General features: G+C 42.4%; 1 protein-coding gene across 2 annotated transcripts in view; it reads right to left on the reverse strand.

Moving 5' to 3' along the window:
• FAM222B (family with sequence similarity 222 member B) overlaps nt 1-13713 on the reverse strand; it is a 193964-nt gene that overhangs the window by 42126 nt on the left and 138125 nt on the right. The gene's annotated exons all lie outside the window — the stretch shown is intronic.

The raw sequence follows: 13713 nt of genomic DNA on the forward strand, positions 1-13713 counted from the left end.
CTCCAAAGGTTTCTTAAACAGAGAACCCTGCAAAGGTGAAATGTTGGCTAAAAACATTTTTTTTTCATGCATTTCTGTCACACAAACTACAGGAATATGCTGGGATCCACAAAATTCCTACCACCCAGGGTTTTCTCACCTGTCCTGATAAAAACGCTACCCCACTTGAGTGCCTGTACTAATGCCTGCATCCTGAATGGTTCACCCCAGGGTCAACAGTTGCCCTCATGTAAGGGCAAACATTGACCGTTGTGAGATCCATTCCTGTCACGGACATTAGGCCTACCCACACAAGTGAGGTACCATTTTTATCAGGAGACTTGGGGGATTGCTGGGTGGAAGGAAGTTTGAGGCTTCCCTCAGATTCCAGAACTTTCCATCGCCGAAATGTGCAGCAAACATGTTTTTTTAGCCAAATTTTTAGGTTTGCAAAGGTTTCGGGGTGACAGAACCTGGTGAGAGCCTCACAAGTCACCCCCATTCTGGATTCCCCTAGGTGTCTACTTTCCATAAATGTATATGTTTGGTAGGTTTCCCAGGGTGCCGGCTGAGCTAGAGGCTACAATCCACAGCTAGGCACTTGGCAAAAAAACGCATCTGTTTACATTAAAAAAATGTGTCCACGCTGTGTTTTGGGGCATTTCCTGTCACTAGATCTACCCATACAAGTGAGGTACCATTTTATTTGGGAGACTTGGGGGAATGCTGTTGGAAGGAAGTTTGTGGCTCATCTCAGATTCCAGAACTTCTCTACACTTTTGCCTTTCAAATGTAAGACAGTGTGTAAGAAAGAAGTCTTTGAGAAATGCTCTGTAATTCGCATGCTAGAATGAGGTCCCTCGAATTAAATGCTGTGCAAATAACCACTGCTTCTCAACACCTTATTTTGTGCCCATTTCGGAAATACATAAGTTTTCTTGATACCTATTCTTTTCACATTACATTTTACCAAATGAATTGCTGTATCCCAGGTATACAATGAAAACCCATTGCAAGGTGCAGCTCATTTATTGGCTCTGAGTAGCTTGGGTTATTGATGAACCTACAAGACCTATATATACCCGCATACAGGAGGGTCTAGCAAATATAACAATATATTGATTTTAAAAAATCTATCAAAGTTGGGAAAAAGTTACGGAAGAAAACAATCAGAAAAGGCTGGTTTTTTCCAACTCAATTTCAATATTTTTTTAATTTCAACTGTTACTTTCAGTAGGAAAATTTTGAAGGATCCACACAAATAGCCCCTTGTTAAATTCAGAATTTTGTCTACTTTTAGGAAATGTTTAGCCATCCGGGATCCACCATTGGTTTCACACCCATTTCTGTCACTAACTGGAAGGAGGCTCAAAGCGCAATTTGTTTTTTAAAATAGGTTATGTCCCAGTAAAATGCCAAAACTGTGTTGAAAAATTGTTTGCTCCAGAAAGCTGGGAAGAGGGTGATTTTAGCACCACAGTTTGTGGGTGCCATTTGCAGGGGAAAAAAAGATACTTTCTTCTGCACCACTTTTCTCCCATATTAAAAAAAAATAATAATAATACCTGTGTTTTGGCTAATTTCTTGGCCTCCCACAGGGAAACCCACAAACACTGGGAACGTTTAGAATCTGCAGAATGTTGGAAAAAAAGGACACAAATTTGGCGTGGATAGCTTATGTGGACAAAAAGTTATGGGGGTCTAAGCACAAACTTACCCAAATAGCCAAAAAAAGGGCTCAGAATTTGGGGGAAGGCCCAGCAGCTAAGTACTGAAACTTTTAATTATCCATCTTATCTCACAAAATTGTTGTTACCAGAATGCATCACACTCAATAGTGTTCAGTGGGTTGTGATGTGGCTTCTGTCCAACTGGATTTCTGTTTTAGGTTCACACACATGACACAAAGTCCTTAGTGTCAGGGGGTCTAGAAAGCGTAATTCCGGGCCATGTTCTGGAATACTGATTCCAGAAAGCGTCACATGACAATGACATCACTAATGGGTCTTTTGGTAATCATAATAGACATATTTCTGTGGTTCTTTTGTTTTTTTAACTGTGAAAATGCCATACAATCTCTTCACCTTAAGCTGCTTAAGGCTATATAAATAAATGTATATATGCACACACGCCAGTTAAAAAATACTGCTGTGGTTCAGGTAGCGCAAACACCAACATACACATATGAAGAAAAACAAATAAACAGTAATTCAGTGGAAAACAAATGGTTAAAATGAGGCGGTGAACCGGTGTGATACAAGATCTGTCCCTCACCCCCACACAGGTCCAACCTGAGTCATGTGTAGCAGGTATTAATAATCATAAAAATTCTCAATTCTTCAAAATTTAAACACTCTGGAAATTGCTTACTGCCATTAGGAAAATTCTCAACAATTACGGGCACCTAGTCAAAAATGATCTTATCATTGGTCCATCTGTGCCAGTGAAGGTAGGCTGTATCTTTAGAAGGGCGAAATCGATGAGATGATCTTGTAAAATCTTACCCAACAGTTACTAGCGAGAAATGGCTGCAAAAGAGTAGGGTTTTTTGTATATGTTTGAGTTATAAAGCATGTGCATTCGGTATAAACAGGACACAGTACAACTAATCATTAGAAAGTGCCCTATAAAGATTAAGAGAGCATACAATTGCAGAACGGTCTTTGCAGTATATGTATTGGAAAGTGCTTGTGGCAGACAATATGTTGGGAGTATGGTTAACCAAGTCCACAAAAGAATATTGCAGCATGTGAAAGCTATAAAGCATAGGGACCAGGCCTATACAGCAGCCAGACATTTTGCCGAAACCCATGCTGGTGAAGTGTCTGGACTACAATATTATGTCATAGACACAGTGGCCAAAAATCTGAGTGGAGGAGGTAGGGAGAAAGACCTTAGGAGGAAAGAGTCATTACACAAACGAAAACGTGATGCCATGGCCCCAAATGGATTGAAATTCTATGAAGAATTATTTTCACATTTATGTATGATTTGAGAGTTATGCCCCTATGTATTAAACAACTATGTTTAAGCTCCAGGACCTGTGGGTAGTAATAGGGAATGGCTAAAAATGTACGCATGAAGTACATGCACAGAGGTTCAGTTCATTATCTTATATAGAGCATAGTAAGAATATCGTGTTTGCTCACTTGGGCATGAGTGTGGTTTAGCAGGGACAAATGTGATAAAGGAAACAAACGAATGAGGCAAAATACATTGGCCTGGAATGACACCGGACCATTGTAGAGAGAAAGGTTACTGGCCAACTACGGCCTGAGTGTGTACTGCTTAATAGGCATACAGTTAGATTCGTTTACTTTAATACACATGCAAAATCCAGAGTTTACATTTCGGAGGATTGAGAATTTTTATGGTCACTGCAATATATGTTATGAATGATCAGTTATGTATATTTTAATGCATAGATAATGAATTGTGGGGGAATATTGCACAATTTTGCACTTTTGGGATTAATCAACAGTGGCGATATAGTATTTCTTTGATTTTCATAGAATAACTTGGAAACGCTGTCAAGTATTAGGCTATAATGAATTCCACTTCCTGTAAAGGAAGTGTCAAACCGAAACGTGTCATTAATGTGTGCACAGCAAAAAAACAGAAGTTGTAGCACGTGAAGTATTAGCGTCACTAATATATATATATATATATATATATATATATATATATATATATATATATATATATATATATATATGAAAAATGTTATGTTTGTGTCATGCAGTGCTGCAGATTCACATGCTTTGCATAAGTCCATCATCTAGTGTTGGGCTTGGAGTGTTACAAGTTGTTTTTCTTCGACAAAGGTTTTCGAATCACAAGATCGAGTGACTCCTCCTTTCAGTGATACTGCGCATGGGCATCGAGTCCTTTGTTAGATTGTTTGCTGTGCATATCCCGCCATCTAGTGTTGGGCTCGGAGTGTTACAAGTTGTTTTTCTTAGAAGAAGTCTTTTCGAGTCATGAGATCGAGGGACTCCTCCCCTTTCGGCTCCATTGCGCGTCGACTCCATCTTAGATTGTTTTCCCCGCAGAGAGTGAGGTAGGAGTTGTATATATAGTAATAGTGCCCATGCAATGGAGTAAGTATGTATATACATAATGTGACTAAAAGTGATATATTTACAAATTTACAAGTTTATTTTTATCAACTTATAAAGGGTACAGGCTCCCGGGGAGGGCGCATGTGAATCTGCAGCGTCTCATGGCACGAACAGATGTACACTGGTTAAGTGACATTTTCCGTTCGATGGCATGTGTAGCTGCAGATACACATGCTGTGCATAGACTAGTAAGCAGTTATCTCCCCAAAAGCGGTGGTTTAGCCTGTAGGAGTTGAAGTTGTTTGAAATAATGTTCTTAATACTGCTTGTCCTACTGTGGCTTGTTGTGTTGTTAACACATCCACGCAGTAATGTTTAGTAAATGTATGAGGCGTAGACCATGTGGCTGCCTTACAGATTTCTGTCATTGGTATATTTACTAGAAAGGCCACAGTAGCACCTTTCTTTCTAGTGGAGTGTGCCTTTGGTGTAACAGGCAGTTCTCTCTTTGCTTTCATATAACAGGTTTGAATACATTTAACTAGCCATCTGGCAATGCCTTGTTTGGATATTGGATTCCCTGCATGAGGTTTTTGGAAAGCTACAAACAATTGTTTTGTTTTGCGAATTTGTTTGATTCTATCAATGTAATACATTAGTGCTCTTTTTATGTCTAATGTATGTAATGCTCTTTCAGCTACAGAATCTGGTTCTGGAAAGAACACTGGGAGTTCCACTGTTTGATTTAAGTGGAACGGTGATATGACTTTTGGCAAAAATTTGGGATTTGTGCGTAGAACTACTTGTATTTGTATAAAGGGTTCTTGTATGGTAAAGGCTTGTATTTCACTTACTCTTCTGAGAGATGTGATAGCTATTAGGAAGGCTACTTTCCAGGTTAAGTATTGTATCTCACAAGAGTGCATGGGTTCAAATGGTGGACCCATGAGTCGTGTTAATACAATATTGAGGTTCCACGAAGGAACTGGTGGTGTTCTTGGTGGAATAATCCTTTTTAGACCCTCCATAAATGCTTTTATGACTGGGATTCTGAATAGTGAAGTTGAATGTGTAATTTGCAGATAGGCTGAAATTGCTGTGAGATGTATTTTAATGGATGAAAAAGCTAACTTAGACTTTTGTAAGTGTAGTAGGTAGCTTACCATGATTTTTGCCGATGCGTGTAATGGTTGGATTTGATTATTATGACAGTAATAAACAAATCTTTTCCACTTATTTGCGTAGCAATGTCTTGTAGTTGGTTTTCTAGCCTGTTTGATGACCTCCATGCATTCTTGTGTAAGGTCTAGATGTCTGAATTCTAAGATTTCAGGAGCCAGATTGCTAGATTGAGCGATGCTGGATTCGGGTGTCTGATCTGTTGTTTGTGTTGAGTTAACTGATCTGGTCTGTTTGGCAGTTTGATATGAGGCACTACTGACAGCTCTAGTAGTGTTGTGTACCAAGGTTGTCGTGCCCGAGTTGGTGCTATTAGTATTAGTTTGAGTTTGTTTTGACTCAATTTGTTTAACAGATACGGAAGGAGTGGGAGAGGGGGAAAAGTGTAAGAAAATATCCCTGACCAACTCATCCATAACGCATTGCCCTTGGAGTGAGGCTGCAGGTACCTGGATGCGAAGTTTTGGCATTTTGCGTTTTCTTTTGTTGCGAATAAGTCTATTTGCGGTGTTCCCCAGCTTTGGAAGTAAGTTTGTAGTATCTGGGGATGAATTTCCCATTCGTGGATCTGTTGGTGATCCCGACTGAGATTGTCGGCTAACTGGTTTTGAATTCCTGGTATGTATTGCGCTATTAGGCAAATGTGATTGAGAGTCGCCCAATGCCAAATCTTTTGTGCTAAGAGACACAACTGTGTCGAGTGTGTCCCTCCCTGTTTGTTTAGGTAATACATTGTTGTCATGTTGTCTGTTTTGATAAGAATGTGTTTGTGGGCTATTAGTGGTTGAAATGCTTTCAACGCTAGAAACACTGCTAGTAGTTCTAACTGATTTATATGAAGTTGTTTCTGTTGAGTGTCCTATTGTCCCTGGATACTGTGTTGGTTGAGGTGTGCTCCCCACCCTACCATGGAAGCATCTGTTGTGATCACGTATTGAGGCACTGGGTCTTGGAAAGGCCGCCCTTGGTTTAAATTTATAGGATTCCACCATTGAAGCGAGGTGTATGTTTGGCGGTCTATCAACACTAGATCTTGAAGTTGACCCTGTGCTTGTGACCATTGTGTTGCTAGGCACTGTTGTAAGGGCCGCATGTGTAATCTTGCGTTTGGGACAATGGCTATGCATGAGGACATCATGCATCTGTAAGTCTCCCCCCCACTGGTGTTATGTGTTGGGGATTTGTGATACTGAAGTCACTGTTTATTTTGAGAGGTCTTTGGAACTTTCCTCTAGTTTTAGGGAACTGTCCACCTCTGTATTGTCCCCGAAAGCCTCCTCTTTGATACTGGCTCTGGTATGTGGGTCTGGTTTGAGAGGTTGAGGGTTCTGTGCTTTGGGCCCGAAACCCCCCTCTAAATTGTGTCTTCCTAAATGTGCCTCTGCTCTGTGGGGAGTAGAGCGCGCCCATGGCCTTGGCCGTATCCGTGTCCTTTTTCAGCTTCTCTATAGCTGTGTCCACGTCCGGCCCAAACAACTTCTGTCCATTAAAAGGCATATTAAGCACAGCCTGTTGGATTCCGGGCTTAAATCCGGAGGTGCGTAGCCATGCGTGTCTCCGAATAGTGACCGCTGTATTCACAGTTCTTGCGGCTGTGTCTGCTGCATCCATTGCCGATTGTATCTGGTTATTCGAGATACTTTGGCCCTCTTCCACCACTTGTTGTGCACGCTTTTGGAACTCTTTGGGCAGATGTTCTATAAAGTGCTGCATTTCATCCCAATGAGCTCTGTCATATCTTGACAACAAAGCCTGGGAATTGGCAATGCGCAATTGATTGGCTGCTTGTGCTGCAACTCTTTTCCCTGCTGCATCAAACTTTCAACTTTTTGTCGGGTGGTGGTGCATCTCCAGAGGTGTGTCAATTAGCCCTTTTACGTGCTGCGCCTACTACTACTGAGTCAGGTGTCAGTTGTTGCGTGATGTACACAGGGTCTGTAGGGGGAGGCTTGTACTTTTTCTCCACCCTAGGTGTGATGGCCCTGCCTTTGACGGGCTCTTGAAATACTTGCTTCGCGTGTTTCAACATTCCTGGTAACATTGGAAGACTCTGGTACGGACTGTGTGTCGACGACAAAGTAATAAATAAAAAGTCATCGTCAATCGGTTCAGCGTGCAGTGTCACATTGTGAAAAGCAGCTGCTCTGGACACCACCTGCGTGTAAGCAGTACTGTCTTCAGGTGGTGATGGCCTCGCTGGGTAGCAGTCTGGGCTATTGTCTGATACAGGCGCATCATAGAGATCCCATGCATCTGGGTCATCCTGGCTCATCCCTGTGTGCATTGGAGACTGCATCATAGGTGGGGTAGCAATTGGTGATGGTTGCGGTGAGTGGTGTGGTGACGGTTGTGGCGAAATCCGTGGTGGAGTTACTTGTTTTGCCACCTTTGCTTTCGGTTGTTTTTCTGTGTTTTGGAAAGCAAGTTTCCTTTTCATCCTCATAGGAGGGAGAGTTCTTATTTTCCCTGTTTCCTTTTGAATATGGAGCCTTCTTTGCGTGTAATCTGGCTCCCCTGCTTCTAACTCTTGTCCAAATCTATGGCCTTGTAGTTGTTCTGAAAGGCCTTGCTCTTCAGAGTAGGAGCTTGATTTTGGCTCCGAAGATGGGTGTTTCGGTAAAGAAACTTTTTCTACAGGTTTTTTCGGCTCGGAAGCCACTTTTTTCGGTTTCGGTGTGCCGATATCTCGGTGCCGACTTATTTCGGAGCCAGTCTCCCGGTGTCGAGTCTGGTCTGAACCAGGTTCTCGGTGTCGAGTATGCTGCGTGCCAGGATCTCAACCGGAGTCGGAAGACTTCGACACGTGCGTGCCCTTTTTCGGTGCCGATGGTTGGTCACCGATTGTACGGGTTAAGCCATGGCCTGTTGGCGGTGGCGTCCCCTGGGCCTTCATGATTTTGGCGTGAGTTTTGGCCGGGGCTGGTTTACTCACGGTTTTCGGCGCCTGCTCTGTTTCTGGCTCGTCCGAGTCGGAGTCAGCGATGGAGAAAGTTTCTTCTTCCTCAACGTCGCGGTGTCCTGACGGCGCCGATGCCATTTGAAGCCTTCATGCTCTCCGGTCCCGTAGTGTTTTCTTCGACCGAAATGCCCGACAGGCCTCGCAGGTATCCTCTTTGTGTTCGGGGGACAAACACAAATTACAGACCAGATGTTGATCTGTGTAAGGATACTTGTTGTGGCATTCGGGGCAGAAGCGGAATGGGGTCCGTTCCATTAGCCTTGAAGACGCACGCGGTCGGGCCGACCAGGCCCCGCCGGGGAATCGAAGCCCCGAAGGGCTACCGGAGCTCTTCTTGATTCGGTGTCGATCTGCGTTAACTAACCCGATACCGAACGCAAACAATACCGTTGAATTTTCCAAGATTTAACTAACTTTCCGAACCGAAACACTGAGCGAAGAGGAACACGTCCGAACCAGATGGCGGAAAGAAAACAATCTAAGATGGAGTCGACGCCCATGCGCAATGGAGCCGAAAGGGTAGGAGTCCCTCGATCTCGTGACTCGAAAAGACTTCTTCGAAGAAAAACAACTTGTAACACTCCGAGCCCAACACTAGATGGCGGAATATGCACAGCATGTGTATCTGCAGCTACATATATATGGAAAATGTCACTTACCCAGTGTACATCTGTTCGTGGCATTAGTCGCTGCAGATTCACATGCTGTGAACATCCCGCCATCTGGTGTTGGGCTCGGAGTGTTACAAGTTGTTTTTCTTCGAAGAAGTCTTTTTTCGAGTCACGAGACCGAGGGACTCCTCCATCTTAGATTGTTTTCCCCGCAGAGGGTGAGGTAGGAGTTGTGTATGCTAGTAATAGTGCCCATGCAATGGAGTGAATACGTATGTACATAATGAAGTTTAAAGTAATATATTTACAAATTTACAAATGTTCAAGATAAACTTCTAAACGGCTACAGGCTCCTGGGGAGGCGGGTGGGCGCATGTCAATCTGCAGCAACTAATGCCACGAACAGATGTACACTGGGTAAGTGACATTTTCCGTTCGATGGCATGTGTAGCTGCAGATACACATGCTGTGCATAGACTAGTAAGCAGTTATCTCCCCAAAAGCGGTGGTTCAGCCTGTAGGAGTTGAAGTTGTTTGAAATAATGTTCGTAGTACAGCTTGACCTACTGTGGCCTGTTGTGCAGTTAACACATCTACACAGTAGTGTTTGGTAAATGTATGAGGCGTAGACCATGTTGCTGCCTTACATATTTCGTTCATTGGAATATTTCCTAGAAAGGCCATGGTAGCTCCTTTTTTTCTGGTTGAGTGTGCCTTTGGTGTAATAGGCAGCTCTCTCTTTGCTTTAAGATAGCAGGTTTGAATACACTTAACTATCCATCTAGCAATGCCTTGTTTAGAAATTGGATTCCCTGTATGAGGTTTTTGGAAAGCAATAAATAGTTGTTTTGTTTTTCGAATTAGTTTTGGTCTGTCAATGTAGTACATTAGCGCTCTTTTGATGTCTAATGTATGCAGTGCTCTTTCAGCTACAGAATCTGGCTGTGGGAAGAACACTGGTAATTCTACCGTTTGATTCAAGTGGAACGGTGAGATCACTTTTGGTAAAAATTTTGGATTTGTCCGTAGAACTACTTTATGCTTGTGTATTTGAATAAATGGTTCTTGTATGGTAAATGCTTGAATTTCACTCACTCTTCTTAGAGATGTGATGGCAATCAAAAATGCAACTTTCCATGTTAAGTTTTGCATTTCACAAGAGTGCATGGGCTCAAAAGGTGGACCCATGAGTCGTGTTAAGACAATGTTGAGGTTCCATGAAGGAACTGGTGGTGTTCGTGGTGGTATAATTCTCTTTAGACCTTCCATAAATGCTTTTATGACTGGTATCCTAAATAATGAAGTTGAGTGCGTAATTTGCAGGTAGGCTGAAATTGCGGTAAGATGTATCTTTATTGAAGAGAAAGCTAGCTTTGACTTTTGCAATTGTAGTAAGTATCCTACTATATCTTTGGCAGATGCGTGTAAGGGTTGAATTTGATTATTATGGCAGTAATAAACAAATCTTTTTCACTTATTTGCATAGCAGCGTCTAGTGGTAGGTTTCCTAGCTTGTCTTATGACCTCCATACATTCTTGTGTGAGGTCTAAGTGTCCGAATTCTAGGATTTCAGGAGCCAAATTGCTAGATTGAGCGATGCTGGATTCGGGTGTCTGATCTGTTGTTTGTGTTGAGTTAACAGATCTGGTCTGTTTGGTAGTTTGATATGAGGCTCTACTGACAGGTCTAGTAGTGTTGTATACCAAGGTTGCCGTGCCCACGTTGGTGCTATTAGTATTAGTTTGAGTTTGTTTTGACTCAATTTGTTTACTAGATACGGAAGGAGTGGGAGAGGGGGAAAAGTGTAAGCAAATATCCCTGACCAACTCATCCATAACGCATTGCCCTTGGAGTGAGGCTGTGGGTACCTGGATGCGAAGTTTTGGCATTTTGCGTTTTCTTTTGTTGCGAATAGGTCTATTTGCGGTGTTCCCCAGTTTTGGAAGTAGGTTTGTAGTATCTGGGGATGAATTTCCCATTCGTGGATTTGTTGGTGATCTCGACTGAGATTGTCGGCTAACTGGTTTTGAATTCCTGGGATGTTTTGCGCTATTAGGCGAACGTGATTGTGAATTGCCCAATGCCAAATCTCTATGCTAAGAGACACAGTTGTGATGTGTGTCCCTCCCTGTTTAAGTAATACATTGTTGTCATGTTGTCTGTTTTGACAAGAATGTGTTTGTGGGCTATTAGTGGTTGAAATGCTTTCAACGCTAGAAACACTGCTAGTAGTTCTAGTTGATTTATATGAAGTTGTTTTTGCTGAGTGTCCCATTGTCCCTGGATGCTGTGTTGGTTGAGGTGTGCTCACCACCCTACCATGGAAGCATCTGTTGTGATCACGTATTGAGGCACTGGGTCTTGGAAAGGCCGCCCTTGGTTTAAATTTATAGGATTCCACCATTGAAGCGAGGTGTGTGTTTGGCGGTCTATCAACACTAGATCTTGAAGTTGACCCTGTGCTTGTGTCCATTGTGTCGCTAGGCACTGTTGTAAGGGCCGCATGTGTAATCTTGCGTTTGGGACAATGGCTATGCATGAGGACATCATGCCTAGTAGTTTCATCACTAATTTTACTTGATATTTTTGGTTTGGGAGCATGCTTTGTATTACGTTTTGGAATGCTTGTACCCTTTGTGGACTTGGAGTGGCAATCCCTTTTTTTGTTTTGATTGTTGCTCCTAAGTATTGTTGTATTTGACACGGTTGTAAGTGTGATTTTAGGTAGTTTATTGAGAACCCTAGTTTGTGAAGGGTTTCTATGACGTATTTTGAAGACACTGTTTCTGAGTGCTGGTTTTTATTAACCAGTCGTCTAGATACGGGAATACGTGTATGTGCTGTCTTCTGATATGTGCGGCTACTACTGCAAGGCATTTTGTAAATACCCTTGGTGCTGTTGTTATCCCGAATGGTAACACTTTGAATTGGTAATGCACTCCTTGGATTACAAACCTTAAGTACTTCCTGTGTGAAGGATGTATGGGTATATGGAAGTAAGCATCCTTGAGATCTAATGTTCACATGTAGTCTTCTTGTTTGAGCAAGGGGATCACGTCTTGAAGTGTTACCATGTGAAAGTGATCTGATTTGATGTAAAGATTTAGTGTTCTGAGATCTAAGATGGGTCTCAGAGTTTTGCCCTTTTTTGGTATTAGAAAATACAGGGAATAAACACCTGTTCCTTTCTGATGGTTGGGTACCAGTTCTATTGCCTCTTTTTGTAACAACGCTTGGACTTCTAGTTGTAATAGATCCAAGTGCTGTTTGGACATGTTGTGTATTTTTGGAGGCACATTTGGTGGTAATTTTAGGAATTCTATGCAATAACCATGTTGGATAATGAAAATGTCACTTACCCAGTGTACATCTGTTCGTGGCATCAGTCGCAGTAGATTCGCATGTTCTGCAATAGCTCGCCATCTGGTGTTGGGCCGGAGTGTTACAAGTTGTTTTTCTTCGAAGAAGTCTTTCGAGTCACGGGACCGAGTGACTCCTCCTTTTGTCTCCATTGCGCATGGGCGTCGACTCCATCTTCGATTGTTTTTCCCCGCAGAGGGTGAGGTAGGAGTTGAATTGTAGTAATAGTGCCCATGCAATGGAGTGACTAAGTATGCACTTATTTAAGGTTGAGATGATACATATATAAATAATTGAAGGTAACTTCCAAACTGCTACAGGCTCCCGGGGAGGCGGGTGGGCACATGCGAATCTACTGCGACTGATGCCACGAACAGATGTACACTGGGTAAGTGACATTTTCAGTTCGATGGCATCTGTCGCTGTAGATACGCATGTTCTGCAATAGACTAGTAAGCAGTTATTTCCCCAAAAGCGGTGGATCAGCCTGTAGGAGTGGAAGTAGTCTGAAATAATGTCCTTAATACAGCTTGACCTACTGTGGCTTGTTGTGCGGATAACACGTCTACACAGTAGTGCTTGGTGAATGTGTGAGGCGTAGACCATGTGGCTGCCTTACATATTTCTTGCATTGGGATGTTTCCTAGAAAGGCCATGGTAGCACCTTTCTTTCTGGTTGAGTGTGCCTTTGGTGTAATGGGCAGCTGTCGTTTAGCTTTAAGGTAGCAGATTTGGATGCATTTAACTATCCATCTGGCTATACCTTGTTTTGAAATTGGGTTTCCTGCATGAGGTTTTTGAAATGCAATAAAGAGTTGTTTAGTCTTTCTGATGTTCTTTGTTCTGTCAATGTAATACATTAATGCTCTTTTGACATCTAATGTATGTAGTGCCCTTTCGGCTACGGTATCTGGCTGTGGAAAGAACACCGGAAGTTCCACTGTTTGATTTAGATGGAACGGTGAAATAACCTTTGGCAAAAATTTAGGATTGGTCCTTAGGACGACTTTATTTTTGTGTAGTTGTATAAAAGGTTCCTGTATAGTAAACGCCTGAATCTCGCTTACTCTTCTCAGGGAAGTAATGGCGATGAGAAATGCCACCTTCCAGGTTAGGAACTGTATGTCGCAGGAGTGCATGGGTTCAAAAGGTGGACCCATAAGTCTAGTTAGGACAACATTTAGGTTCCATGAAGGAACAGGTAGTGTTCTTGGTGGTATAATTCTCCTAAGGCCCTCCATGAATGCTTTAATGACTGGTATTTTATATAGGGAAGTTGAATAGGTAGTCTGCAGGTATGCAGATATTGCTGCAAGGTGAATCTTAATGGAAGAGAAAGCTAGGTTAGATTTTTGTAAGTGAAGCAAGTAACCCACTACATGTTCTGGAGTTGTGTGTAATGGTTGTATTTGATTAATATGGCAGTAGCAAACAAACCTCTTCCATTTACTTGCATAGCAGTGCCTGGTGGATGGCCTTCTTGCTTGTTTTATGACTTCCATACATTCTTGGGTAAGTTGTAAGTGCCCGAATTCTAGGATTTCAGGAGCCAGATTGCTAGAT

This window comes from Pleurodeles waltl, chromosome 3_1 (assembly GCF_031143425.1).
Source record: "Pleurodeles waltl isolate 20211129_DDA chromosome 3_1, aPleWal1.hap1.20221129, whole genome shotgun sequence".
Lineage (NCBI taxonomy): Eukaryota > Metazoa > Chordata > Amphibia > Caudata > Salamandridae > Pleurodeles > Pleurodeles waltl.